The 27,025-nt window shown below is 41.0% G+C and overlaps 1 protein-coding gene across 16 annotated transcripts in view; it reads left to right on the top strand.

Annotated features, from left to right (window-relative positions):
- Positions 1–27,025, top strand: part of INPP4A (inositol polyphosphate-4-phosphatase type I A) — a 113,009-nt gene that overhangs the window by 18,855 nt on the left and 67,129 nt on the right. For 4 of the 16 annotated variants that reach the window (XM_052705684.1, XM_052705682.1, XM_052705687.1 and 1 more), the window contains exons 1-2: positions 9,998–10,174; positions 23,902–23,961. The gene's annotated coding sequence lies outside the window, so the exon portion shown is untranslated. Of the gene's footprint in view, positions 1–9,996; positions 10,175–23,901; positions 23,962–27,025 lie in introns of those variants that run through there. The other 12 variants (XM_052705693.1, XM_052705692.1, XM_052705691.1 and 9 more) reach the window with 6 other exon arrangements.

Raw genomic sequence — 27,025 nt, 5'->3', positions numbered from 1 at the left:
GGGCTAACGGACATTTCCACAGTTGTCTCCTTTCTGTGCTTGCAGCTGATGGTAGGAACAGTGTGGGACTTGACAGCATCTCAGAGATTAGCTTGGAGGCATCCTGCTCTGCACCAGCTGCTCTCTGCACTCTCCCAAATTGAATACTAAGGATGCTATCTGCCAGCTTGTATTCTTGCTAGGGTTAATTTTGGGCTATTTTCTAAAACTGGAGCTGCTCTGCTTTGGTGTACAAGTTGAAGTGAGTTGAGTGCTACATGAGTTGAAGACCATTTTTTCTCTGACTCATGCCTTATTGTCCACAATGCTATGTCCAAACAAGCTTTGTCCTGTGCCACAGCTGTTACTGCCTTCAGCCTTAAGAAATGAGGCAGCCCTTGGCTGAGACTGGAGTAGCATCATAATGATTATGTATCTGTCTCTCTATCCATCCATCTTTTCCCACTTTACTCCACTGCTCTTTGCACTGTGGGAAAAATGAAGAGTTTGAGATTTCTGAGGAAAAATAGAGTTGAGTGGCCCCCAAAACTTTCCAAAACAAAGATGTAACAAAGCAGTCCTGTTAGTTCTCTCTTCAAGAGAATGCCATCCATCTCCTCAAGAAGGCCTGGTACTTCATGGCTCTTTCTGACAGTGCTCACTCAACAGGGAATAGAGCAAAAATAAATCGGGAAAAGGACTGGGGCTGGAGAGCAGCCATTCGTGCATGGTCCTTCTTGAAATAATCTCTTATTCCACCCAGATTGTTAGGCAGAATTAAAGGCTGGTTTTTGCCCAGCACAGTTTACTACTTAGAGTATAAAAAGCAGTATGTGGACAGTGAAAGGCAACTGCTTCAGGCATCTGTGATGTAAATTTCAGGGTGTTGATAACATCAAGGGAGGCTTAAGCTTTGCAGTACTGTTTTTTTCTTTTCTCTGTGGCTGCATGGTTTCTGCAGTACTACAGGCCAGGGCTGCCATAGTGCCTTTCCAAGCCTGTGCCCTGTGCACCCAAGTGTCCCGTGGAGGCTCTGTGCAGCACTTCTTCCAGAGCTTCTGACAACTTATTCCTGTCAGCTTTCCTCTCATTGCCTCCTTCATGGGTCTGAAAACAACACAAAAGCCAGTCAGCAGTGCAACACTTGGAGAAAACAGGAATTGCTGTAAAGGAGTATTTCTGTCACAAGCCAGAGGGCCAGGAGTTTTGGAGAGGGGTGGCCTGGAACCACGTCCAAGTTCATTGTATCGTGAGCGCTCTCTAACTGAGCTGCAGCATGCTCAGCTCTTGTGGAGCATTTGCTTCTGTGTTTTACAGCTTCAGCGGCCAAATATCTGCCAAATAACACCTTTGTAAAACTTTCCTAATGATTCAAGGCCAGGCTGGGTAGGCCTTTGGGCTACCTGGTCCAGAGAGATGTCCCTGCCTATAGAAGAGGGGTTGGAATTAGATGATCTTAAAGGACTTTTCCAATCCAAACTGTTCTATGATTTGTGCCCAAGTCCCTTTGCCTCCTCTGTCTCCCTTAGCTGTTTCAGAGCTTCCCTAAGAATCTCATCTTCTTGTCTTCCAAGCAGCCTGTAAGTCAGCAGAGCATCATAGGGATGTGTCTGTGTCTCTTCCAGTCACTCCTCTCCTGAATCTACCTCGAGATCTTTCTCCATCATAATGTTTACTGTGCAGTTTGACCTGCAGTGCAGTTTGCCATCTTCTGTTCCTTGTTCTCTGAAGTAGATTGCCCTCTGCCTCCCCAGCTCTTTAGTCCAGCCATTAGCACCCACTGCAGTGCCGTTTTACACTTTACTCCTTTCAGTGCCATACTCTGGGAGCTGCTCATAAGTGGGTATTTTAACCAGAGCTCTTTTAGCTTACTCTTCCTTCTTGATGCTAACATCAATCTTCTTTGCCTGGCAGAGAGTCTTGATTCACCAGCTCTGGTATTTCCTGTCTGTCATCTTCTAAAAACATCTCATACCTCGTAGCCAAATCCTTCCCTGTTCTATTTTGAGCTCTTCTTTTACTGGATATTCTGCCTTTCAAACTTCAGCACTTAGGTCGCTGCGGCATTTCTGGTTATCTGTGGTTTTGGTGTTTGCTAAGCCTGGTTGGGGCAAGCTAGCACCAGCAAAATGCCCCTTTGTGGTTTTTGGGGAAGAAGTGGATGATTTTAGAGACTGATTCCTGACACATGCTTTGCTTCTGTTCTCTGACTCGTGCTCTTGCTGCCTTGTTTCTGGGGAAGTGAAGAATTCAGTACATTTGCTGACTCTTGTTGATATAATCTGTTCAAACTCCACGTTGCATTTAATTCATATGTATGTGTTAAAGTTATTTTTTACCTATTAAAGAGATCAGAAGCATTCAGAAAACTGTTAGAGAATGAGTTTTTAATTTATCTTCTTAAATATTCCTCTATTCCTGGTTAGTGAGTAGAAAGAATCAATAGTTTATTCAATGCAACTTATGCAGTTTCTAATTTTCTTGTTTTATTTTTAAGTGGGAGATTTTTCCATTAAAATTGTAGCTTACAGACTACATATTTCTTCTTTTTAGTATCTAGATAATAAGTTTTTAGTCCATAGTGTCATGGAACATTTGAGTAATAATGCTGAAAAAGATTCTCTTAAAAACAGAACAAATGAAACAAAAGACTACAAGCAAGATACCTTTCAGTGTGGAGAAATATTTATGTGGGTTAAGAAATAATTATTTCTCTCCTTTATAAAAGCTATAATTGCTACCAATTTCATGCAAAGTTTGTTACTATTTGTAATATGTTTCAGGCAGGTCTCTCAATTACATTTATGGCAGAAAGAACAGGGCGTAAAGAGTGGGTAGATAAAATGTGCAACCACCACCACAGCAACAAAAGGCTTGTACTGATTAGTTGCTACCTAAATTACAGATTATAAAAATAAACATGAAGCTTTTTTGTGTGATAACTGACAATGTCAGGTCCTTTTGAAAACATTTGACCAACCTGTTGTACTGAATCCAATAAAAATAAAAATAAAAAAAATAAAGAAGGCTATTTAGGAACACTGTATGATTCTATAGCAGGTACTGCTTGCCTCTCCTCCCTTTTTAGATCTTCTGTAAAAAGAAAGTTTAATGTGAGGATAGCTAGTTTTTACTTGTCTTCCTTTAATTTAAATTTACTGTGTCAGTTTCCTTTTCCATCTTAACCACAGCTGTTGCTCTTTAATTACAGCCTGTGTAAAGTCCATCCGTAGTTATAGGTTTGGATCCCGTAGTTGTGGTACCCTGCTGTGCCTGAACAGGACTCGAGGAACCTGTGGTTTAGTGCCAGTGTTTATCTTTACTTGAGACTTCCTCAGAGAAGCAGTGCTATGCAGTAGTTAGCTGATAGGTAGGTCACTGCTCAGACAAAATAGCTGGTTCTGAGGCTATAAATGACTATTCATGTGTTAGGGAGAGAAGTTCATTTTTCAGACTGTGTTGAAGAGCTGGTGCAGATTTAGGACTCTTGTCTTCCTACATCTTTGTTCAGCTTGGTGTCTCCATTTAATCTTGGTATAATCAGCAAAAAGAATTATGGTGTATTCTATTTCAGAAGCCCTTTCACAGAAAGATTTTTTTTTCCCACGAGGAATTAACAGAGAATTACTGTAGTCCAAAATAGCATTAATCGATAAAATATTTTTACTCTACCTGTCTTTATGGATTGTGCTGGCTTACGCTTCTACCATTGATCTGTACTTGCGTTCAACTCTTTTCATTATCTCTTCTTATCTTCTTATCTTCTTATTATCTTCATTATCTTCTTTATCTCTAAAATTATTTTGTTGCAAAAGTGAATGTGTGTTGGAGCATACCTTAATAAGAATGTGTCCGCCTTTTATTAAATAGATCTTTAAATACTTCTGCATTGATTAGAAGCAGCTTTAAAATATTTTGATGATGGAAAAGCAGATTCCATCCTTCTAAAACTTAAGAATTCTCCCCAAATTACTCAATGCTATATTAAAGAAAGCTCATACAATATTCAGTGCACTAATCAAATGTTAAGATTCAGATTCCAAGACTTTTGGGTAATGTCAGGCAAATAATAAATAAAATCATTGCAGATTAAGTGAGGTGGCCCTAGAATAAAGTCTGAGGCTCAGATGCACAGGTTTCTGTTTGAGAAATAGCACCCTACCAAAGCAGGGAGGGAAAAAAGAGTGTGGGATGAGCAAAACCTTACCTTCCACCATTTTGGGTATAAAACCTGATAAATAGGGCAGCTGCAGCTCAGAGTGGTGCAGGACAAAAGAACAAGTGCTCTGTGGCCACTGTAAGCCTCATGGGGCAAGGGGTAGGGATAGCCATCGATTCCAGAGAGTTGCACAGACAGAAAAAGTGAAAAGAGGGGGCAGGGTAATAGCAAATATATATTTTTACTGTAAAAGAATGATGTCAGTTATCTTACCAGTTTAGGCTAGTGGATTTGAGCTATATACTAGAGCTATGCACATCATTTTTTTAGCATAGATGAAATTTTTGGTGACTTGGATCTGTTCAGAAACTGAATCATAGAATCACAGAATGGCTGAGATTGGAAGGGACCTCACAGCCCACCAACCCCACACTGTGCCATGGGCAGGGCTGCCCCCCACCAGCTAAGCTGCCCAGGGATCCAACCTGGCCTTGAGCACCTCCAGGGATGGGGCACCACAGCTTCTCTGGGCAGCTGTGCCAGCGCCTCACTGCCCTCTGAGTAGAGAATTTCCTCCTAATGTCTAACCTAAAGCTACTCTTTTTTTAGTTTAAAACTATTTCTCCTTGGTCCCATCTCTATTGATGTGTGAATGAATTTATATCATACATATGATGGGAGATTGAGTGAATAAAAGCAATGTAAAATCATAGGGTAGAGATGTTAAAGAAAAAAAAAACGACAAACCTTTAGATGGCACAGCTCCCAATGTTTTTCTATGGCCTAGTTTTGGGAAAAATCCCTAATGATCTGAAGTCAATTAAGTTCTGAATGTCAAAATATAGATTAATAATGAAATAAATGCTTTTTCATTATCAACATTTTTAATCAGATTTTTCACCCCAGGCTCCTATTGGTCTTGATTTGCTATACAATCTGCTGTGTACAGTACCTTAATCTTTACATGGTCCCACTGATACTTGGTGGCATTAATCTGGAGAATAATTTACAATGCACTACAATTAGAGGCTGGGCTCACTATGCAACTTCAAGTGAGTTTATGGATGGAGAGCTCCTTCTGATTAAATTGTTACACAATGTATTTTGAGAAAAAAAAACAAATAATGAACTTGGAGAGAGGGAGAAGAAAAATAGCACAGCCTTGGCTTTTGTGCTTGTTAGGTTTGTTACTAGTCAATATGCCCCCTCCTAGCTTTTTATGTAATGCTATATTATACCGTACTGCAAAGGGCAAAGACAGTCGTGAATAGGAACAACAGATCTAGGCCTGTAAGTGTGTCTAGATAGGCAGTTCTTCTTCATGACCTTTTGAGTGAGGATCATACCGGGAGATGATTTCCATACTGAGGATTGGAGCTTGTTAACTTGCGAAGGAATATGGATGAGTTGAAAAGACAAGACAAAGCATTAGGAATCTGCTGAGCAAACACAGAAGTCTTACTTTACAGTTCTTCTTTCTTCATGCTAATGAGAAGTAAATTCTATTAAAAAAAGCTACATAATAGTCAGTGAAATTGGCCAGCTTCGCATTCAGTTTTACCAGTTTTTCATTTAGTTTACCCAGTGCAGCAGATGGTACTGAGAAAACTGTCTTTGCAGCTGCTTTCTCCAGCATGGACAATTGTTCTTTCTGAGGCATTTGAAGAACCTCCCAGTCTCAGGTCACAAAGACTAGCGTGAGATCTACAAGGCTTGCATTGTGAAGACAGTGGGAAAAATTTAACTTAGAAAATGTATAGAGTGTATTGAATGAGTGAAATGAATGGATGTAGACATTTCCTAATAGAGCACAGCATTTTGTTTGGCAGCACAAGGAAATGTAATGTTCAAGTCATATATAGTAGCATCTGATTGCCTCAAAATGAGTTTTTGCCTGGGTTTGGTTGTCTGGTTTGTTAAGACTAGCAGTTCATTATTCAGTTGAAATTATTATATCAGTGCAAAAAATGGGGTGTGCTGATTTGAAACAGAAGTAGTTGTGCGTTGTAGAGAAATGTAAAGATTAGAATCAGAAAATTGTGTCTATATTGATGGGATACACCATAATATTCTCAGAGGGCTGTTCTTAGAAGTGTCTTCTCTGTGATCCAAATTGAATTATAAGGCATGTACTTAAAACTTGAGTTTACAGATGCTTCCACACTTGTGCTGTTTAGTTTTTTAGGAAGAGTTCTGAATGAAGGGGAGAATATTGGGCAGATGTTGATTGGAAATGGTATGTGGTTTGGTTATGAAGTTTGATGTAACATTGGGATCTTGCTGACCTTCCCTATCAGTACAGAGCATGGGCAGATGTTGGCATAAAGAGAAAAGGAGAACAGGAGTGGATAGATGTGAGCAGGCCAGGTGCCAGAAGATTAACTGACTCAGGGCTGACATCAAGTGCAATCTGGGGAGCCCTTATGCAAGCCAGCTTTTCTGTGCAGCAAGTGTGTCCACATCTTGATAAGTAGGAGCCTCAGAAAAATCCGTAAACTGGTCTCTCATCTGGTCAATGCATCTGTGTTGTCATGAGTTACGTTTGTCTTGTCTTGTTTTCGCCACTTTCTCTGATCTCAGCATCTGCATGTCTCCTGTTCAATCCGCTGAGAACACACCATAAAGAGGAAATGGGAATTTAGATCATCTTGTGCATTTTCACTACATGTACAGAATTACTTCCCTCTGAGATCTGTGCAGAGTGTTACAGGCAGCTTGTCACCACGTAGTTTGTTCACAGTGCAGAGATGAGCTTTGGGTTGTTACCAGACATAAAATACATATCTTACTTGGGTCTAACTCTAGTAGTATTGTGAGGTGGTCTGTAAAGAAATGCACTTGTATGGTACGGTGGAAATGGTTTCGGACAGCTTTTTTTGGATTGCTTTGCTTTGCTTTTGAAGAGATGCTACTGAGATATTGGTAGATGGTGTATTGATGGTAGGAAGTTCAACCACTGAAGTGCCTCCTTTTATTTACCTTCAGAGATCTTGAGATGACTGTGATAAATGCATCCTTTGCTCTCCTCCCATACCGATCACTAAGTTCTGCTTTTATCTGTGGCTTCCTCTGTTTGTTGTCTGCACAGGGTAAAGGTTCTGGGGCTGGTGCTGTTGCCAGTGGATGTTTTCATTTTCCTAAGAAACAAACAGTGCTTTTGTCATAGCACATCACAGATAGCCATGGGAGTCAATCAGCTGGAAGAAATGAACCTGCTGCTGAGATGCACTGAAAGGGAACTCTGATGGTCTATTGAACAAGACACTGAGATCTACTTTCTGTACCTTTCCGTAGGTCTCAGATAAACAAGGCTTCAAACTGTTAGGATGAAGCAGAGTGTGTAGCTGAAGGAGCGGTGACTGGAAGGGGAAAGATGTCACTGTGGATACTGCTGATGTTCCTCAATCTGCTTCTGTTACTCTATTGCATTGGAAGCCAGCTCTGTCCTTGAAGAATGTGAATGCATATTTTTTTCTTGGAGAAGTATAACGAAGGAGGAGAAAAAAGGCTTAAGAACAGAGGTAGAGGGAAGTGTTCTCAATAGGGACAATGCAACTTTCATGGGAAAGCAAGCTGATACGGAATCTGCCAACCTGAAAGAGGCTGTGGGAAACTATTACATCATGATTAGCACTGTGATGGCTTAGAAACAAACAGTTCCCAGAGACTTGGAGATGATAAGAAAAAACAGAATTCCATGCCTACAGTGTTCAGAGCTACCATGTTCAATATTACAGAAGAGCCTTTTCTTGCTTATTCCCTCAAGTAGAAAGGATTATCTTCTATCTCTTGTCCATTAAAAATTGTTTAAGTCTACACTACCTCTCTCTTGCAGCAGTGTTCAGTTTAGCAGACTGTAATAATATTCATGTTCAAGCTTGTATCCAAAGTGTCAGTATTTAGGTTTTTACCTCTTCTGAGGTAAGAGCCTTCAGATTTTCCACTTCTAGACCCAGAGTCCAAACACTTTCTACTGCAGAAGGTCAAGCCAAAGAAATCAATTAGGCAGCAGAACTGCTGCCTGCAGCATCTGGATAGTTTCTTATTTGCAGATAAGTTCATTTGCACAAAGTATGTGCATGTTACACAGTGCATGCTCACCACTGGTGTGTTTTGTCTATTTGAGGTCTTAAGCAGCTCTTTTCTTTGATTCATCTTCCATGCTCTTAGATGGACCACTAGATAATTTTGAATGGAGATATATTAAAGCATGCCTTACATTTAAAAACAAATAGCATCAGCAACAAAGTACCTTCCTGTTTTGTTCTGTGTCATAGCTGCCATTTGGACTGTGTCCTTGCTGTTGGATTCATGTTTAAAACTTGCAGGAATCATGGCTGTTTTTTGGTTGTGTTGGGTTTTTTTTGTTTGTTTGTTTTTGCTTTGTTTTGTTTTTATTCTCAGGCACACTATGGAGTTCAGTATATCTCCATGACTGTGCTTCAAGGACTGCTCTGCTCAGCTTGATTTCTTCTCATCTCTTATTCCCTGCCAAGCCTGTGTTCTTTTCCGCTTTGAGATACAAGGAGAGAGTAAACATTTTCCATCAACAGCATAAAGTTTGTTCAGTGGCTTTCGTAACAACCAGATTTGCTAGTGAAGAGTGCAGAACATGTCCTTGGATTGGGTGGATGGGATTATATTTGTGTGATTCAGCTTTACAAAGGTATTTCTCTAAGGAGACAGAACTGCAAGAGTTATAAAAGTCATGCTTTGATGTTACCTTTGCCCTGAGAATTCTCAGTAGAAATCTGTTTATCTGGATGATAGCCAGCAGGACATTTGCTAGGGATGAGGAAAGGTGTTCTGTGTTCTGCTGTAAGTGCTTTGACATAAACTGAGTGCCTTTTCCCAAAATATCTGGGGTGTTTACATGAATGGCTGATAAGCAGGTCTATGCATTGTGATAGTATATTTCCTCAGGCCAGCAGCTTATTTTGACAATACTTTCTTCGTTCATTCCGTCGTGTTTGTTTCCATGTGGTTGACCCGCTGGCTCAGAAGTAAAGGATTTCCTCTGCCATTCCTCAAACCTTGGTTTACTTAGTGCTAATTGCTTGGTATGACTTTCAGAAATAAATTGTAATCAGCACAGTGCTGCTTCTTAATTCTGTCTACCATGAAGTGCCTTTGGCTTCAAAGTGCCTGCTCTCAATTGAAAGTGGTGGGGAGTCTGCAGGCCTGGGGAGTGGCTATGTGATCCAATTGCTTTGTGGCAGTCAGTCCCTACTGATATGGAGAGATATGGGGAAGGCTGCCAGAATCCAACCTTTCCCCAGATGCCCTGGGTGTAGTAACGCAGCTGTGCTCTCCGGTAGGCACTTTGTCCTGGTGTCAGGCACATAGGCTTCCTACCCACACACATCCTGTAGTCCTTCCGTCCACTCTCCTCTCACTGCATTTGATTCCAAAATTGTCCCCAGTGTACTTAGTGAAGCTGCTTTTTTTATAAGTTTGTGATGAATAAGTGGGTATTGCCCTGTCTTTTGTTGTTGTTGTTTTACAATTTTTCTTGGGGTTTTGAGGTTTTTCCCCTAGTCTTGCCAGGCTGTGCGAGCACACTAATAGCACCCCACCTGGCACACTTACCATTACAACAGAACCAGATCAGCCAACCTAGGAAGGGAAAAGGAGAAAAAAAAAGAAAGAAAGAAAAAAAAAAAAGGTGGGCCAGATTGCACGAAGAAAGAAATCAGACTTGCTGCTGGAAGAAATACCCATCTGCAGGTGTGCATGCGAGCACTTAGGCATTGTGTGCATGTGTTTGTGCCTGTGCGACACGGAACTGGAGCAAGTGACAGGGAGACTGAAACTTAAACTCCTCCTGCAGCTCTGCATCTGCTCTGAGTCACTGCCATGACTCACAGTGACAGCGCTCCTATTAGCTAGTGCTCAGATGGAGCAGCTCCGGCAGCAGAAGAGGCAGGCTGTGCTCCTGGTTACCTGCTGCAGCAGGCGGCTGCGCCAAGATATTTATTTACGGGCTGAGATGAAGGACAGCAGGCTGTACTGAGCGCGGTTGTCGTTATTCTTAAGGTAAGAATGCCTGTTATTGACTAGAAGAAGATGGGAAAGGGAAATCAGAGCTGGCGAGGGCTGAGTTTCTTGCTGCAATTTCTTATTCTCAGAGGGAGCGGTGCTGCTACAAAGCTTTGTCTCAGCTGTTTGTGGTTCTGTATGGGGAATCCTATGGCCAGTGGGCAGTGCCCATCCGAGGGAACAAAATACCTATATTGTCATTCATTGTGTTATGTAAGGCATGGCAGCCATGTTAAGGATACAAGACCTCTTTCGAAGAAACGGTGCTGCCAGACGTCAGGGCTGGGAGAACAGCACTTAAGCAGCTCTCTGCCCGCACTGTGCAGATGCCTGCAGTTCTGGAGCTCTTGCTTACAACCAAATACACAGGCTTGTGAATTTCTTCGTTGACAAAATAAGAAATGGTGGCGTTAGGAATAGCAAAATTATGACTGTTTACCTTTAAAGTCCCAGTGCTGTTTTGCCTATAGCGTGCAGTCTGGGAGCACGCACAGCCTGGGATGTAAACAGCCTCTGCGCAGTGCCTGGATGTAAACAGCCTCTTCAAACTCTTGAAAGCATATATCCATATCCTGGGCTTGTTTCATTTTGTGCCACTGAAAGCCCACATATATATACATATCCTGCTCCAACAATTGGCTATATGCAAAAAGTGGGATGTATTTTAGTTATTGTTTATGTATGCAGAAGTGAGTTAAGCAGTTTTTCTGTGGCTTTACTGTTATTTTATTCACTCCGGTGCAGTAATTTTAATGTAATGTAGGCTGGTATTGCCAATTCTCCTCATGTGGAATCCACTGAGTTTTGAGCCTTTGCTGTCCTCTCTGAGTGATTTTCTGAGTTAGGGAATCTTTGTTTTTGAATTATAGTAATATATTTGCACAAAAATGACTGCTGTCTTCTCTCAACTAAATATGGTGCTGTGATAAGGTCATTTGAAAAATGACAGCATCTTTCTTCTGTTTACTAATTTAGAGCATTCACTGATGGCCAGTGTTAGGAATTAATTGGATATGGCATGGCTTTTTTTTTTTTTTAAAAAAAGGATTAAATTTCTAAATAAAATGAATAGAAGATTTATTAGCACAACTGCCGTATCTTTACAGCTGTTGTGACATCCAACTTAGAAAACTACGGCGTGAGAACTTTCAAAACTACGCCATGTTGTAGTTTTAAGTCATGGGCTCTTATCTCCCAGAGCAAAATCTTGATCACCACATTTAATGGTTTGTGTTTCTGATATAAAATATGTCTCATGTTGCAGGATTGTAAATTCAAGATGGTTTTTCCAAGATGAGGGTTGGTTTTAGGACTGCTCACTAATGAAGTTCTGGCATGTGACTTCCCTCCTTCTCCCAAATCAAGAAAACTTGAATAAAACACTCTTTAAAGTATCAGTTTTTCCATTGATTTGTATGTGAATTATTGCTTTCTGATACCATGTCAGAATTGTGTTTATCTTAATTTTTGCCTTTAAGTTTGTATACATGTAGAGAAAGAATTCTGTATTCTGTGAAACCAGAACTTTATTATCATGAAATTTAAATATCTTCAATTGAGTTTCCATAATTTCTTTATTAATATGTTATGGTTGCAGTTAAATAATTAACAGCAAACATATTTGAAGAGAAATTGCATGCTTAAGATCTAAAACACCAGATGAGGGCTTGCCCCTGTGCACTGACTCCCCATCCCAGCTGTCCATTTGTGGAAGCAGTAACCACCAGAGAGAGCTCCCTCAGGTTCATCAAGGTCTCATGCTGTTCCCTGTGCCCTGCCTGCTGCTGGTGTAGCACTGAATGAAAACAAATGTCAGCTCAACAAAACAAAAAGCCCAGCCTGGCAAGATAGCTTGACAGTTTGCTTTGTGTGAGTAGGAAACCACCTGGGAAAAACTAGAGCGGGTTTAATGTTGATTTATTATGATGCTATCTTGATGGTTACATGCCATCCTTTATTAACAAGTCACAGCTAAAGTGGGAATGACCAAGGCAGAAGAGGTTTGTGCAGAGGAGTGCTTCGAACTTTGTGTTATGTGCAACGGAAGCAGTTACATTGACTCTTCCTCCAATCACCCTTAAAGTTTTTGTTACTTCCTGTTGGCTTTGTATTAGGCCATAAAGGCAAAGTATAGCAGAAACTGCTAGGAGCATTTCACCTGTGGTTTTAGCATATGAACTGTGAGAGTTTGTGATTTCCACAACCTTCTTTTTTTGCAGTAAATATCCAGGCAGAATATCCCCCCTCTTCCAGTTCCCAACCGACAGGACATCATTGGTGCTTGTAGGCCTGCAACCATTTCTCCTTGGCCTATCACCACAGATCCTGCTAAAGGGTCTGTCCCTACTTATAGTCCTCCTTTAGATTGTGAAAGGCTGCTCTCGAGTCTGCCCGGAGCTTTCTCTTCTCCAGGCTGAACAGCCCCAGCTTGCTCAGTCCTCTTCCATCCCTTGGATCATTTTTGTGCAATCCTTTGAACATGCTTAGCAGGTCCATGTCTCTCCAGCGCAGAGTAGAGGAGCAGGGTGACCTCCCTTGCCCTGCTGGCCACACTTCTTTTGATGCAGCCCCGGATACAGTTGGCTTTCTGGGCTGTGAGAGCGCACTGCTGGCTCATTGTCCAGCTTGCTGTCCACCAGTACTCCTAAATCCTGTTAAGCAGGTCTGTGCTCCATCCTTAAGTCCCCCAGACCATACTGATAGCGGGGGTTGCTTTGACTCAAGTGCAAGACGTTGGCTGAACTTGAGCATGTTTTGTTAGTGCTGCCCTTAGAATTTTGTTAACTCTGTCCTTAGCTGAAGCTTCTTCTGGTGAAGCTTTAGCTCTTGTTTTCCATTTTCACTTCAGCTGCTCTGCTCTAACCAGTTTTATGATTCTCTCTCATTGGTAGAATTTTCACATGGGCAAGCCATAAAAAATGCAAAGCTGTAAAGCTTGTGTGATTCCATACGTCCCTTTCACTCCTGTGCCACTCATGTTGTGAACAGCAGGTGCAGTGTTCAGCTGCTCCTTTATTTGTTTCCTACTTGGTCCAGTGTGCTGTTTATTTCTGTAGCTTCCATTACGGCTCTGCCCTATCTATGTATTTTGAGCCCTGACACTGATTCCCTGGCACACACAAAGCCATATTGCTGGTTTATCTCAGATCTCTTCTATGTTCTGCTTCCTCAAGCCTTGAGCAGAAGTTTTGATTTGGAAACTGGTATCATCTGATGCCTTCCTACCACTGCTTCATGCGGTGTGAGAAAGGGACTTGGCAGGCAGCACAGCTGTTGCTGTGGAGAGATGAGGGGCAAAGTGGAGAACAGAGCATTTCGCCAGCGTTCTTGAAGCTTTGAGACCTTCCACTGGAGGATGCACCTATTCTGTTGCCTTACACAAGAGCTGCATCAGTGGTTATTTAGAGCGATTTTATTTCCAACACAAAATTTGAAAAGGAGGGAGGGAAGAAATTTGTTTGAGTTGGCTCTGTTACAGCTTTTTTGTTTCTTTTTTTGCATGTTAGAAGTAAGCCTCTGGAAACGAGTTTGTATTGGAACAAAGTGCTCACAGGGTGAATTGCACTGATCCATCTCGTAGGTCGGAGAACTCCACCTTTTTTTTTTTTGTTGAGTTTTTAGGTGAGTTGTTTTGGTAGCCTTTTAATTGTATGTATGTGTACCTGTACAGGGCATCTGATTTGTCCCTGTAGCTTTTCCTGATTTCCGACTAAGTTGTTTTGCTTGTATCAGATTTTAAACAGTTGTTTTGTAGGGGAGAGGGAAATAACTCTGAAGTCTTTGTATGTGCTGTGTCATGAAAAGCTCTTCACTTAATCCTGGAGCAGTTGAAGCAGAGAGGCATAGAGGGAGGTTTGGGCACAACTTTGCCCTGAAGGCCTGGCTTGCTGGAGGGACTCCCACTGCACTGCGTTGTTTGAAGTTTGGTATCCCTTCCAGTTTTTGTCTGTTGAAACCTTTGTGTATTCTCGAGCATGTACAAGTTTGAATAAAGAGTAAAAGATGTTGTCCATACCGTGACTATATCAATGATATCTTTTCATTTGCCTTCAAGGCCTGAGTTTCCACCTACCCAGTTCTTCATGGCTGTCCTTCACCCCCAGCTCTGGAACCAGAGCCAGCATAGGGATAAGTATAGTTCATTTCACTCTGGGTAGATAAGATTATGGCCTCGATTACGATGGTATGTTATTTCTGTACTGAATTCTCCTTGTCTTTTATAGAGAAGCAGAAATCTGGGATTAGTTCAGCTTTTGGTTTGTGCTGCATCTTTTAAAGCAGCAGACTACTTCTGCAGCCTGAATAAACAACGGTGGATTGGTAGATAGAGTGTCTTGCATCACTGCAAAGTGACCTCCTGTGTCTAGGTAAAGCACAATTAAAAAGAAATGGGTTCATGATCCTTAATTCAGATTAATTTTTTAGCAAAATGCTAAGCATTGCCAGATGGCAGAGCTACTACAGACGGAGGTGAATAATGAAGTATGTCCTTTACTGCAGTCTGTTTGGGCAGTAAATCTGATTTTGAAAATGCAAAACAAAACAGAAAGAGGCTGCAGTATTCTATTGCAATAACAAGCCACACATTTCAGCTAGTGTCCTATGTGCTATAGGTAAGATTTTAAGCCCTGGATCTGTGAAATACAAGCTGCCATGGAAGATTTCCTGTCTCATTTCTAAAAGAGATGCTAGTGGTGTGACTTTAAAGAAAAGATGCATTTCCTCTGGCCTCAGCATGATTTCTCTTGGGCAGCAGAGTGGGCTTCTTATGAGGGAGTATGGACTGACACAGTCAAATGTTGATTCTTTTAGTGCGCGTAGAAGGTCAGGAGATAATCATACCACAGAGACAGTTTCCTGTGTTTTTTCAGGAAAATTTGCAATAAGAGCACTTTTGAGCTCTGTGCAGTACTGTAGAGGGTTTGCATAAAAAGAATCGCATCCTGAATGCTGCTATTGGTAAATATTAGTATTGTGGCTATGAATATGTGACATAAACATGCATGTAGTTGAGCTGGTTGGGGTGAAGTCTTTCTGATTTAAATACTCTCTCAAGTGTGAGTGCCTGAGAAAAGTTCATTAACTTACACTCTTCCTGAGATAAGTAGATGACTTTCAATGGCATGTCAGTAAACAGGAGGTGGTGAGTAGTAGGAAGAACATGGCCTGTCTGGTTTTGCCCACATAATGAAGATTGCTAGTGGTTGTCCCATACCTTTGTAGAGTCTTTGGTGAGAACTTGATGTTAAAAGCATCAATACTTCTACAGGACAGTGACTTTACACAGAAAAGTTGTGTGGAAAATTAAATACTCTTTTGCCAGCATATATGCAGTGAGGCAAACTTAGAAACTAGCTACCAGAAATAGATGGTGGGAAGAAAAATGGGCAATTATGGGAGAATCATTACGTTTTGAAAAGATCATTAAAATCATCTAATCCAGCCCACCCCCACCATGCCCACTGACCGCATCCCTCAGTGCCACATCCACACAGTTCTTGAACACCTCCAGGAACAGTGACTGCACCACCTCCCTGGGCTGTCTGTGCCACTGCATCACTGCTCTTTCTGAAAAGAAATTAGAGGAGATTGGTGTTCTTAGATGAGCTTCTGTGATGTCTCCCCAGTTCAGTTGGGGAATAGAAGAGCAGTGGTCCAAGTTTTCTAATTTCAGAGAAATTGCATGTGATCTTATCTCATAGTGGCACTGTTTTGTAATTTGCTTTCTCCCAACAGTAGGCATTGGTACTGTGAGAGCCTAGAGGGCTTTGTGTTCTGTACTAAATATTCACTAAGGATTTCTGCAGTTCATTTGCTGCTTTTTCACTGAATACCAGGTGAATGGTAGGTAGCCATAAGGGTGGGGATAATAACTTGATTATAGTAAGAAATGTTGAACTGAAGGGAATTGCATCTGACAACACTTAATCCATGTTCCAGTGATGAAGACCTGTCATCTCTGGAGCGAAGCCACCAGCACTGTTGCTGGAGATGTTCAGGAGACTTATTTTGGTGAGCTTCATGAAGTCACACCAGAAGGGATAGGAGTGAAATACAATCAGATGCATATCCCACATTATGACCTTAAATTATCACATTTATATCTATATGGTGATTATTTGTCTTTTATTGCTACATCCTTTCTACCATCATCTTTAGCAACTGATTGCACGTATTACTGTCCTTTAGCTAATACAGTCTAAGAGAGACTGAGTAAGTTATCTGGGCGCTCCTGCTCAATGAAACTGCAAATGGCACTCAACAGTGAGTTCCCATGAGCCTGGGTGGGCCGAGGTGGCTTTGCTGCCCAAGAGACCTGATGCTTTGTGAAGGGCACAGGTGCCTGCAGGCTGGAGGAACCTGCAGCAACTTTTTATGTTGTCAAGCTGAAGCAGCACCAGTCTCCCAGTCCTCTCTTACAGAATCCTTTGGAAACACCAAGTCATTTTGGTGCATGGGGTTGATGGAAAGGCCGAGCTCCTTCAGGATGCAAAGGGCAACAGAAAGGGACTTGCTTGGGCACGTGAAAGGACAAACTTCTGCTTGCACATGGAGCATCTGAAGGAAGCATCTGCTTTTCTGCAAACCTCAGGAGATTGCCAGTGTGTGATTGCGTGAACCGATGTAGGAAGGATGCCTGCTTTCAAAATCAGACTGAGTTTTGGCTACCTTCTAAATACTTTTTTTGTGTATTGGAAGGATTTCCTATTAGTTCAAGAAGAACTGAGCATTCTTTTCTTGCTTGTTACTAGGATTTATGTTTCAGAATATGTTCCCAGTCTTTTATTCAGTGGGAAATAGAAAAATGTCAGAAGGATCCACTGGTAAGATTTTACTTAGGGCTAGGCACAGTTTGGCACGTGTAACAGTAAGTCTCTTTAAAAATCGGAGATGCCTCTAAATTTCATATAAATTCATATGAATGATTTCATATAAATTCAGCAAAAGGAGAAATGCAAGGCAGAGCAGTCATTTTATCCATTTGAAGATCTGCTTAGCTGATGTTATATTTGTGATGAGCAGCAGGCAGGTAACTTGATTCTCGATTAGTCTGGAGACTTGATACAGCTTTCTATCATAAGCAGGGCACCCATGATAAATTAGAAGAATAATTCCCTCCTAGCAAATGGCTAATATGTCACCAGCAACATTTTCAGGTCTCTAAAAGGCTTCTAAGTGAAATAAGGGAGGTATGCAGGTGTTTGGAGGGTTGTGGTAGCTGATGGAGACTGTTAATGTCTTGCAGCATTTGTTTTTTGAAAGTATAATATCACTTTCCCAACTTTCCTACATCATGCACTTTTTTCTCCCCATTCCTCTTTGGTTCATATTTCTGGGATGCAAGAAAGTGATGCCTTCCCAGTGAGCCTAACTTTTTGTGTAGCTAATAACGCAACCTAAAACTTCCCTCAAGTTGCATTTGCAGGTCCATAATGTCTGTTGTGTAGGACAAGATCAACGTGATGGATTACTCTAGAAAGAAAACTGCTCTTAATGTCATCCTTCTAGGGATTTTCATAGCATTGAACATCCTTGGAAAATTATAACTTGGTTACACTGCTGAAAGACAATTTCTACCCATTACTACTTAAAGGGTTGGCTTTCCATGGAATACTGTTTAACCTCAAGGGATAGTTTCCTATGGTAAGAAGGACAGACAGAATAGCCATATAGTGGCTAAGAAGAATGTCCTATTGTGACACTGATATAAAAAAAATGAAAGAAGGGAGAATTTTAGTACCAAATACCATACATTTTATTATCAACAATATCACAAAACCGTTGAAGTTGTTAATTGCTGTTCTTAGTGTTCTTCATGAATTTCATCTCCTTTGCACAAGCACATAGCAAACAGTTGGGTTAGTCATACATGTAATAGCAAACCGGGACTTCTCCATAAAATTAGAAATGGAATGTGAAATACAGGATGCCCTCGTATAAACCAATCTGACCTTGAGGCTGTATTTTGTAATCTTGTTTTCCTCGCTTCCTGTTTTTGTAGGACAGTACTCATAAGCTAGACTGAGTCATGGAGGTGGTTATGTGACGACTTTGAAGAACAGGCCTAATACTGGGGAATGCTGTAGGCTCTGTCTCCACGTTTGTTTGAACATGGGAGGTATCGGCATATGCTGTGATTCTCTTTCCATGAAAGTCAGGTGCAGAGTAAGTAAATGGTGACTGTGTTTCTGCCCAAGAAGAAGATGCTACACATTCAGAAGCACAGCAAGGTACTAGGAGGCTGAAGAAAGCGCTTCTGCAACAGGGAATGTAGGTCATAGATGAGTGTTTTCTTTCTTTTCAAACTAGATCTGGAAGTAGCTGAAACTTCAGTGTTGTGAAAGAGTTTGCATACATAATGCAAGCAAATGTGAAATAGTTCTGAGAAAGTCAGCTCAAGAATGTTTCCACTCTCTTCATAAGACATGTCTTGATGTAAAGGTGAGTGCATCTTTGTGTAAGTTAGTACTTCAGAAAGAGCTGCCATAAAAATCATGATAATAATTTTCTCAGTATGGAGAGAGGTTTTGGTCTTTAAAATCTTGAAGACTGGTATTTTGAAATGTGGAATATGAGGTAAGACATCTCAAGTCATACATGGTTAGTTTCTAAAAGTATTTAAAGAAGCATATATTTCATTTGCTACAAAAAGACATATTTTATTTGCAAAAGACACAGAACAGAGCAAGACACAGTGTATTCTGCCTTCTGTCCAGTCGAGGTTTGCAACAAGGTTCTTAACTATCTTGACCTCAAAAAAGAATATGTTGCCAGGGTTTGTAGGCTGATTACTGGAGATTTGTGCCTTCAAGATATGTTTACAGGAAATGTCTTCTGATCTACGTTGGCGCTGACAATGTGCTTTGAATAAGCATTTCTTTGCAGCTCTACTGTCATGTGGTTCATTTGTAGTTGCTTGTCCTCTGCAGAAGTTCCTGCTCCTCAAATTTGCCTAAAAAACGTAAAAAGCTGAGACAGTTGTTCCTCAGCTTAGTTCTGTTAAAGGGACTTAGTTTAAATTAAAACAGCTGTCACAAGCTGTTTTGTTTTACACTTTTTCCTGTCAGAGTATTTTAGATTTTAAAAAACCGAAAACAAACAAAACATGTTTGTGTGATACTAATGTGCAGTTATGCTGACAGACATGAGGTGAAGAGAAATGAGGACAAGCAACAGGAGGCAGTAACTTGTATCAGCTCAACTCCCCTCTGAGTAAGGATAAGAGCTAGCTTCTATCAAAGTAGCATTGTTTTTCTCTGCTTGACTAATGGACAAAGCCACACATAGTGTCATGATTCAAGTACTTTTCAAAGATGTTGGCAGCACATGTAATTCAGAAGGAGAAAGTTAGACATTCATTCCTCTCTTGAGTGATTTAGCTGCTCTTTAATGAGTGAGAAAGAAACATAGAGAAGCATAGAGAGGAAGAGAAAGCGAGGGATTTCCAGTAGTTCCAGTCCTTTCTGTGTTTGTTTTGTATCAAACTTTCAGGTGATTTCTGTAAGGGAATGGTATCACATGCTTCACACTGCAGGAAGCAGGAATAAAGGTACAGCACATTTAAGCGAGAACTGATGTTCTTATCAGTTTGCACAGTAATCCTGTTTGCAAGTGCAAAGTACTGGGATGAAAATGGCTAATTATGTAGTATTTCCTTACAGTGAAGGATCTGAATGGCTTTTAGTATCTGGCAGCAAGCACTAGGGTTTGAAATGCTGTCATCAATCAGTTGCAAAACTATTTCTGTTTAGTTTTAATTAAGCAAAAATACACTGCAGTCTTTGAAGAATCTTTTCCTCATCATCATCATTTCTTAATGCAGAAAACCAGACAGAACATGCCAAGAAACTGGTGCTCTAGTGTGGTAGTAGTGCATTACTATACTCAGCCATAGTCTTGATGGTACTGCAAGGCCATGTAATTTAAGAAACGAACAATGGAAGCTAAAACAAAGGGGTTTGAATCTCACCCAGTTAGACTCTTTCATAAGCAAGTGAGAGTGGCCTCTCTGGTCTCACTACCTGTGCACATACCACTGACATTCAGTTCACTTATTGCAGGGAAAGCAAGCACTTCAGTGGTTCTAAACCTGGTGCCAAAACACTACTGCAGTGCAATTAAAAAATACGGTGATTTCCTCAAAGCGGAGAGCTTATAGGCAGACTAACAATTCAGTGAAATTGAGCTGTGGTAGAATACAACCTAAAGGAGGTGGGTACCTGCAAGAGGTGACACTGCGGTAGGATATCAGTAGGGATGGCTCACAAGCGCTACAGGAGATGCAGTATGATTTGCTTATGGCCGGTGAACTAGTCATTTTTAGTCATAGCATTTATGTAAGATTTTTAGATTCATTATCATCCCATTTTCATATCTTCATTTTAAGTGAAATGCCTTACCACGTCTACATATTTATATAAATGCCTTGAAGGTGAGTGGTGGTAAAACACATTACAGGGTTTAAGTATAGTAGTAGGTCTGTTGTGTCAGCACTTAACCTTGTGACTGTGGCTGGCTGTGACTTGCTTTGTGAGTAGCTTGTGCAGTGCCCAGGAGCTTTCACAGTATGTGTCCTGCTTTTAGAATAGAAAAAGAAAAAATAACAATACTAAATGAATACATTCGTAAGTCATAAATAAGTTAGAAAAGATATCAACTAGGAGCTTATGTGCTTGCATTGAATTTACCAACTGGCAATAATTAAAATAGTAAATGACTTTGCCTTGCATATTGCATTTAACCTTGAACAAAGCTCCACGTAATATCATATGTCTCCATCCTTGTTGAGGAACTCTCCAGCAGCCAGAGTAAGTTAAATGCTTTGTAGCTTCTATGGCTGTCAGTTCAGATGAGAAACGAACCTTGAATTTATTCCACTTTCACCTTGGACCATGAAAAGAGAGGTAAACTTGAGCAACTTAAAGGCCACTTCTTTGAAGAGGCTTGCTCCTGTAAAAAATCTTACATGCTTTTCTGCTGAGTGCATAAAGCATGGGACTGGAGAGTTTCCTGAGGTGTCAAGTCTAGTGTCTTTTAAAGCAATGGCATAGCGCTTCTTTTATATAAATACCAAATTTTTTCTTGACTGAATTAGCTTTCTTGGTTGCTGTTATTTCAGTTAACAGAATTAAGGTAAACATTATTTTTAAGATAAACATTATTTTAAGACAAACATTATAATTTTAAAAATTCTGTTTTCACCCTTCTGGTGTTTGTCATGGTATTTCTGGAGTCCAAACTGTAAGTCGTCTCAGCCTTCATGTTTCTGAGCTTCACAGAGCTTCACTTGAATTGCTCTGGTGAGGCTGCCTTTCTGTTGCCTTCATAAGCCCTTTTTCGCACAGGTTACAGACTGGTCAGTGTTCAGCCTGCAGTAGCCAGTATTTCTCACTCAGTTTCATTGCTGCTTTTTGTGCAGCTCATTAGCTGTTAAACCCCAACAGGATATCTGCTTTTATTGTGGGTGCATTGTCTAACATTTAGGTCTTTCTTCTTCACTTTTTCTCAACCATTAGAATCCCAATTTAAATCAGAAATTCTTTTTAGTCTATGTGGTTTCCTCTTAGATTTCAATGCTGGGGTATCTTTAATAGTTTGATTTGAATGTTCACAGGCACCATTGTAAGCTGACGACATAATCTTAACAACTGCATTACAAATCTGAACACTGCTTTATTTATGAATCTCCCTTGAATTTAACATTTTAAGGACTGTTCTATTTGTGACTCATCGGTATATTTTCCTGTGAACTCAAGTTTTAGCTTTCTTAATCCTCCTGTGTATATTTATAAATTTTCCCCACTTGGATATTTTACTAGAGAAGTAGCTTCTTCCCACAGGAAAAAGATGTCTTGCCTGCTTGGTTCTAGCAGCACTGGACATGTATAACACGTTGTCTAGCAGTTAAACAATTTGCCAGGGGATGTTTTAGGCCCTGAGCAACGTCAGACCTAAGGGATGGCCCTGTTGTGAGCAGGTTGGCCTAGGAGCCTCCCAATGGCCTTCTGGCTGGGAAATCAGAACCTCTTGGTGAGGATTGGGTTCCCTCTTGAAAAGAGTTGAGCAGTGGGAAGTGAGTGAGCAGAACATTCTGGATACACTGATGTTGCTTTTTGGGGTTGAGCTTTTCTTCCGTGATGTCTGGACTTGCAATATGCTGGGACATTGCAATGGGTGACTGTGCCCAGCATGGGTTCAGGCAGACTGTTTTGTTCTGACAAGGAAAAGTTCCCAGATTTTTCATGCTATTAAAATAAAGAAAAGCAAGGAAAAGATGGGTTAGGTCTGAGATAGTCACATCTGGTCTATAGCAAGAGACAGTAACCAGTAGGAGTGCATTAGAGGAAGTCTGGCTGTTGCCTTCACAAGGCTGAGGAGATCCAGAGCGCTCAGCTGGCTCCTGGCCTGCACTGTCGTGTGTCACAGCCCCTTTCCATTAGTTCATCCGTACTTCGATCTACAGTTTACTCCTTCATGCTGATCCCCTGCTTTTTTGTACATTTTATTCCAGGGTTTTCTTCTAGAATGATTGAGTTGGGGTGATCGTTCAGTCTGTGAGCTGCTCTGCATAGAAAGAAGCGCTGGGCCAGGTTTTGTCTATGTATCTTACCCCATTCACCATCCCAATAGGTTTGGCACTATCAAACGCCACAGCTACCCTCATGTCAGCGTGTGATATTCCTGCTCCTTATTTACCATTGTAAAACACTTTTCAGCAGGGTACCCCTGCTTCATTTCAGAAAGTGGAGACCTAAAAGCACAGACCTGTCCCCCCACAAAATAAGGAATGTGTCCTGAGATATGGACTGAGAAGAGACGAGGGGTGAAATGTTAGATGCTGTGTGATGGCTGCGTGCTTTGTATTTGTTTTACAATGAACTTGGCTAAGGATTCTGGACTAATTGATTTATGGGACATTTTATCCCATTCCACATTTGGTGGTAGGAGATATCTTCATTGTGCTTCTTGAAAGGGAAAAAGAATGTTAAGGTGCCTGTTGCTTAGGTGTGGCAAGTGTTCTTGATGTGGCCGAAAACAGTGTGTTCTTTGTCACAGCGAGTTTTGGTAATAAAAGGTGAAACTTTTGAACCTCTTCATCAGTGACATCTGAATTCAGACCGGGCCTGTAGGGCATGAAAATTGCTTGGGGGTCTCTGCAGAACAGAGCAGGTTCTCAGTTCAGTTGTTTGCATTCCCGTTGCCTGGAGAAACCTCTTAGGGATGGTTTTGTGATGCGTTGTTCTGGTGGCCTGGCACTGACTGCAGCTGGAAGGGGCAGGCAAAAGTTAAGAAGAACTGGGAAGCTGTGCTAGGTGAGCAAGATTGTTGCTGTGACATGAAGTAGCTTTTTTATTAAACTTCATGTACTGTAACTGCACTGGGTCTTTTACAAACTTAATAGAAAAGTTTCTTTAGTTAAATGCATGCTTTCATTAATATAGTTGAAGGAAGATTGACGTCACTGTCATTAAGTGTAGAAAGGTACAGCAACAGTACCTGGTTCTTTGTTCTCAGAACTGATGCAGCGTCTGTTTCCAGTGTTGGAGGAGCTACATTATAAAGTGTCAACACTACATTTTAATGAATTTAGTGATTTTTTTTTTCCCACTTGCTCCTATATTGTTTTTTTTTAGAGTGGTTTTTTGTTTTTTTTTTCCTCCAATACTGGTCTGTTCGTTTGGATCCATTCAGTCAGAAACACTTTGTCCTTTTTTGTCTTTCAGGCTTTATTTAAAAAGAACTGGATGCCCAGGCTGAATTCCATCTCTGAAAGTTGGAGAAAGGTAATAACAGCTTTAATGATTAATACTATAATGTGTGATGATCTATGGACACTGAATACAGAAGTTCAAAAATGGAAAAAGTGCTTTCATTAATATAGTTGCAGGAAGGTGATAGAGCAAAAATAACTTTCTTACAAATGAGAAAGTGCTGGCAGGGTCCTGTACCTGTTATCAATGGTATGCTTGTGCTATTTTTTGTACTGTGGATACTTTATTGTATTCACCAGGGGTTTTCTGCTGTCTTTGGGTGTGTTGCCTACAGAAGCTCAGGAAGACTGTTAGCTAGTGACAGTGTAAACTGAACACATCTTTGAACAGTTGATGTGCTTCTAAAAGTTTGTGAGATTTAAACACAGCCTGTGCTGAAGGCCAACGTTTGTAACCTGCTTCTACTGTAAGAGTGAATTGGTGGCTGTTTAGTTTTCCTCCCTTGAACACTGAGTTAGTGCAGAGGGAGTAAAGCAGATCTGCTTTTGTGGTCATTGGATATTGCTGTAGCATAGCTCGATATCCTTTAGGTTGGGAACAGAATCTTGCTGGGCCATGACATTAGTCTAGGTTTGTCAAGTGTTTCCTTCTTCACAACGTGATCTGATTTAGGTCCTGTGTTGTGGGAGCGTGCAGAGGTTAATGCTACATGACTAGACTGTGTGGCAAGTGTGTGTCCTGATAGGGCTCCTGTTGGCAGTAGATTCTTGTGAGGCAATGCTCTTTTCCCCTCATTCTCAAACAGAGTTCAGTGCTGGGACTCTCTTGCTTCCTGCAGGCCACAGCAGCTTTTGGTGGACTGTATGTTGACCAGCTGCACCTGACATCTGGGATTTCAGAGAATAAGAGAAGTAGTGGCACATGTGCTGGTGATGCAGCGAATCAAAGCAGGCAGCCAGGCAAATAGAGGCTGGAGATTTCGCTGGTGCGGGAATAGGAGGCAGTGAGAGATGAAATGTCATACTTGTGGTCTTGTGGCTGGTCGTGTGCACAAGTTGGGAGGGAACCCTCAGTCTCCTCATCACTGATATAGTGACCCCAGTGTCATTTTAGAGTTAAGCATAATGAGTGTTGCCTTAGAGAACAGTTGTTACTTCTCAGAGGCATTTTTCCCAATCCTGCTAAGGGCAAACAAGCTCATTTGAAAGCTTGAGCAGAGCCAGTAAATGCAGGATCTCATGTAGCAGTTGTCTTCCCTGTATCAGATACATGTCTCAGTGCAGACTGACATCAGTTACAGAGAAGTCTGGAGGGGTTTATTACCAGAATTGTACCTAAATCTGGGACTGAAGCAAGCTCTGGCCTGGGTTGTTTCACTGTGGCAGAATGGAATGCAGTACATAAGATGCTTTGGGGTTTATGTGGGGACTTAATTTTTCATTACACCATGCTGAACACTTCAGTTAAGAATAGCTTGGGAGTCCAGCACGTGTTTGGTCTCAAGACATCAGGGATGAAATTGCTAGCAGCAAATTATCATTGCTAGACCCTGGAGCTAGCTTTACCCAGACTTAAAAGGAATTGCAGTAATACCAGTCATTCATGCCATCTTTATTTCTTCTATTAGCCATTGTCTGCATGGGGAAAGATATGCCTGGGGCAATCCTGCATCTCCATCCTGTTCAGTGCAGCTTCTTACAGCATTTTCATTCTTCTCCAAGACAACTATGCCTTGTCCCCTGTGGGTTCTGTCTTCACACTCTCAAAGAAATCTGTGACAATAGCAGAAAAAACCCAGCATTTAGGGCTCCCCTTCAGGGACAGCACATCATCCTAATTAAGCATTTCTCAGAAGTGGTCCTGGCAGTGCAATTAATTCCATGTAGACAGATCCCACAACTCATTTGAAGCATTGTGTTAGATTAGATCCAAAGAAAAAATATGGAAAAAAGAAAAGAGAATGTCACCTGCTTCTGTTTGCATGCTTGCTTGATGTTTGGTGCATGTTTTCTTTGAATTAATTTGGATTCAGTGGCTTCTTCAGTAAGAGTCAAGCTCAGTGCTGTGTATATCATGCTCCACATAGTTCTTTTGGTTGTGCTGCCTCCTTAATGTGCTTGCCTGAGACATAAATTATTTCCAGTGGTACCCCTGTTAGGTAGCAGTTTTTGCTTTCTCTTCAGTCAGTGTCTGGGGGGGCAACTACTAAAGGTGTACCCTGGTAATGCATATAGTGGCCTATGTGACTCTTGGACAAACTGCATGAGTGACTGACTAGGGAGAGATAATTGTCAAGAAGATTGCTGTGCAAGTAATGGTAGTTAGTTTTTACTGCAGGTTCACTCTCTGCTTTTGCTGTGTTTTGTTTTCTAGCAGAAACTAGTTTGTTTCTAACAGAAACAAACCCGTTTGTTTGTTTCTGAAACTAGTTTGTTCATTCTCCTGTTTTTTCCTTCTTGCTGGCTTGTAAATTACATTGAGATGCAGAGCAGCTGCCTTATGTGAATACATGGGTGTGTTAAATGCACAGTGATCGTGTTTCGTGGGCCATCACGTTCATCATCCTCTTGTTAGGGATAAATCAATCAGTATGTGGTGACTGATTGGTACATATAATTGCAGTAACTATGTGTGCAGTTACTACGTAATACGAGGCACTTGGCCTTTTAATAATGTTCTACATTACATTAAGTGTTTTTCTATCTGACTGTTGATTCTAGTCTGAAGAATTAATCATGACTTTAGCAGTGCAGGCAGAGACAAAGGCCTGGGTCTGAATAATGTACTAAATGAAGGCATAATCAGATTGAGTAGAGCCTGAACGCAAGGAGAAAGATGAAAAAAAGGGGTTAGAGGACAAGAAGATACACAGCTAATGAGAATGTCTGTAGAGGGCAGAGACTTTGGGAGAAGCAGCTTAATTTCAAGTGTTTTCTGAAGAATACAATAATTTGTAGGTTATTACTTTGTTTCTTTATTAGGGGAACTTTTGTGTCTTTTCACAGATATTTAACCTACAACATGTTCTCTGCAAGCACAAAATAAATTAGGGGCAGTCTGGAACTAAATGCCACCGTTATATCCAGGCATTAAAATGTTTGGAACATTATTCTTTCCAAGTTTACATTCAATTCAA

Source organism: Tympanuchus pallidicinctus, unplaced genomic scaffold (assembly GCF_026119805.1).
Source record: "Tympanuchus pallidicinctus isolate F22 unplaced genomic scaffold, pur_lepc_1.0 scaffold6, whole genome shotgun sequence".
Lineage (NCBI taxonomy): Eukaryota > Metazoa > Chordata > Aves > Galliformes > Phasianidae > Tympanuchus > Tympanuchus pallidicinctus.
This window is presented reverse-complemented; position numbering and strand designations above follow the sequence as displayed.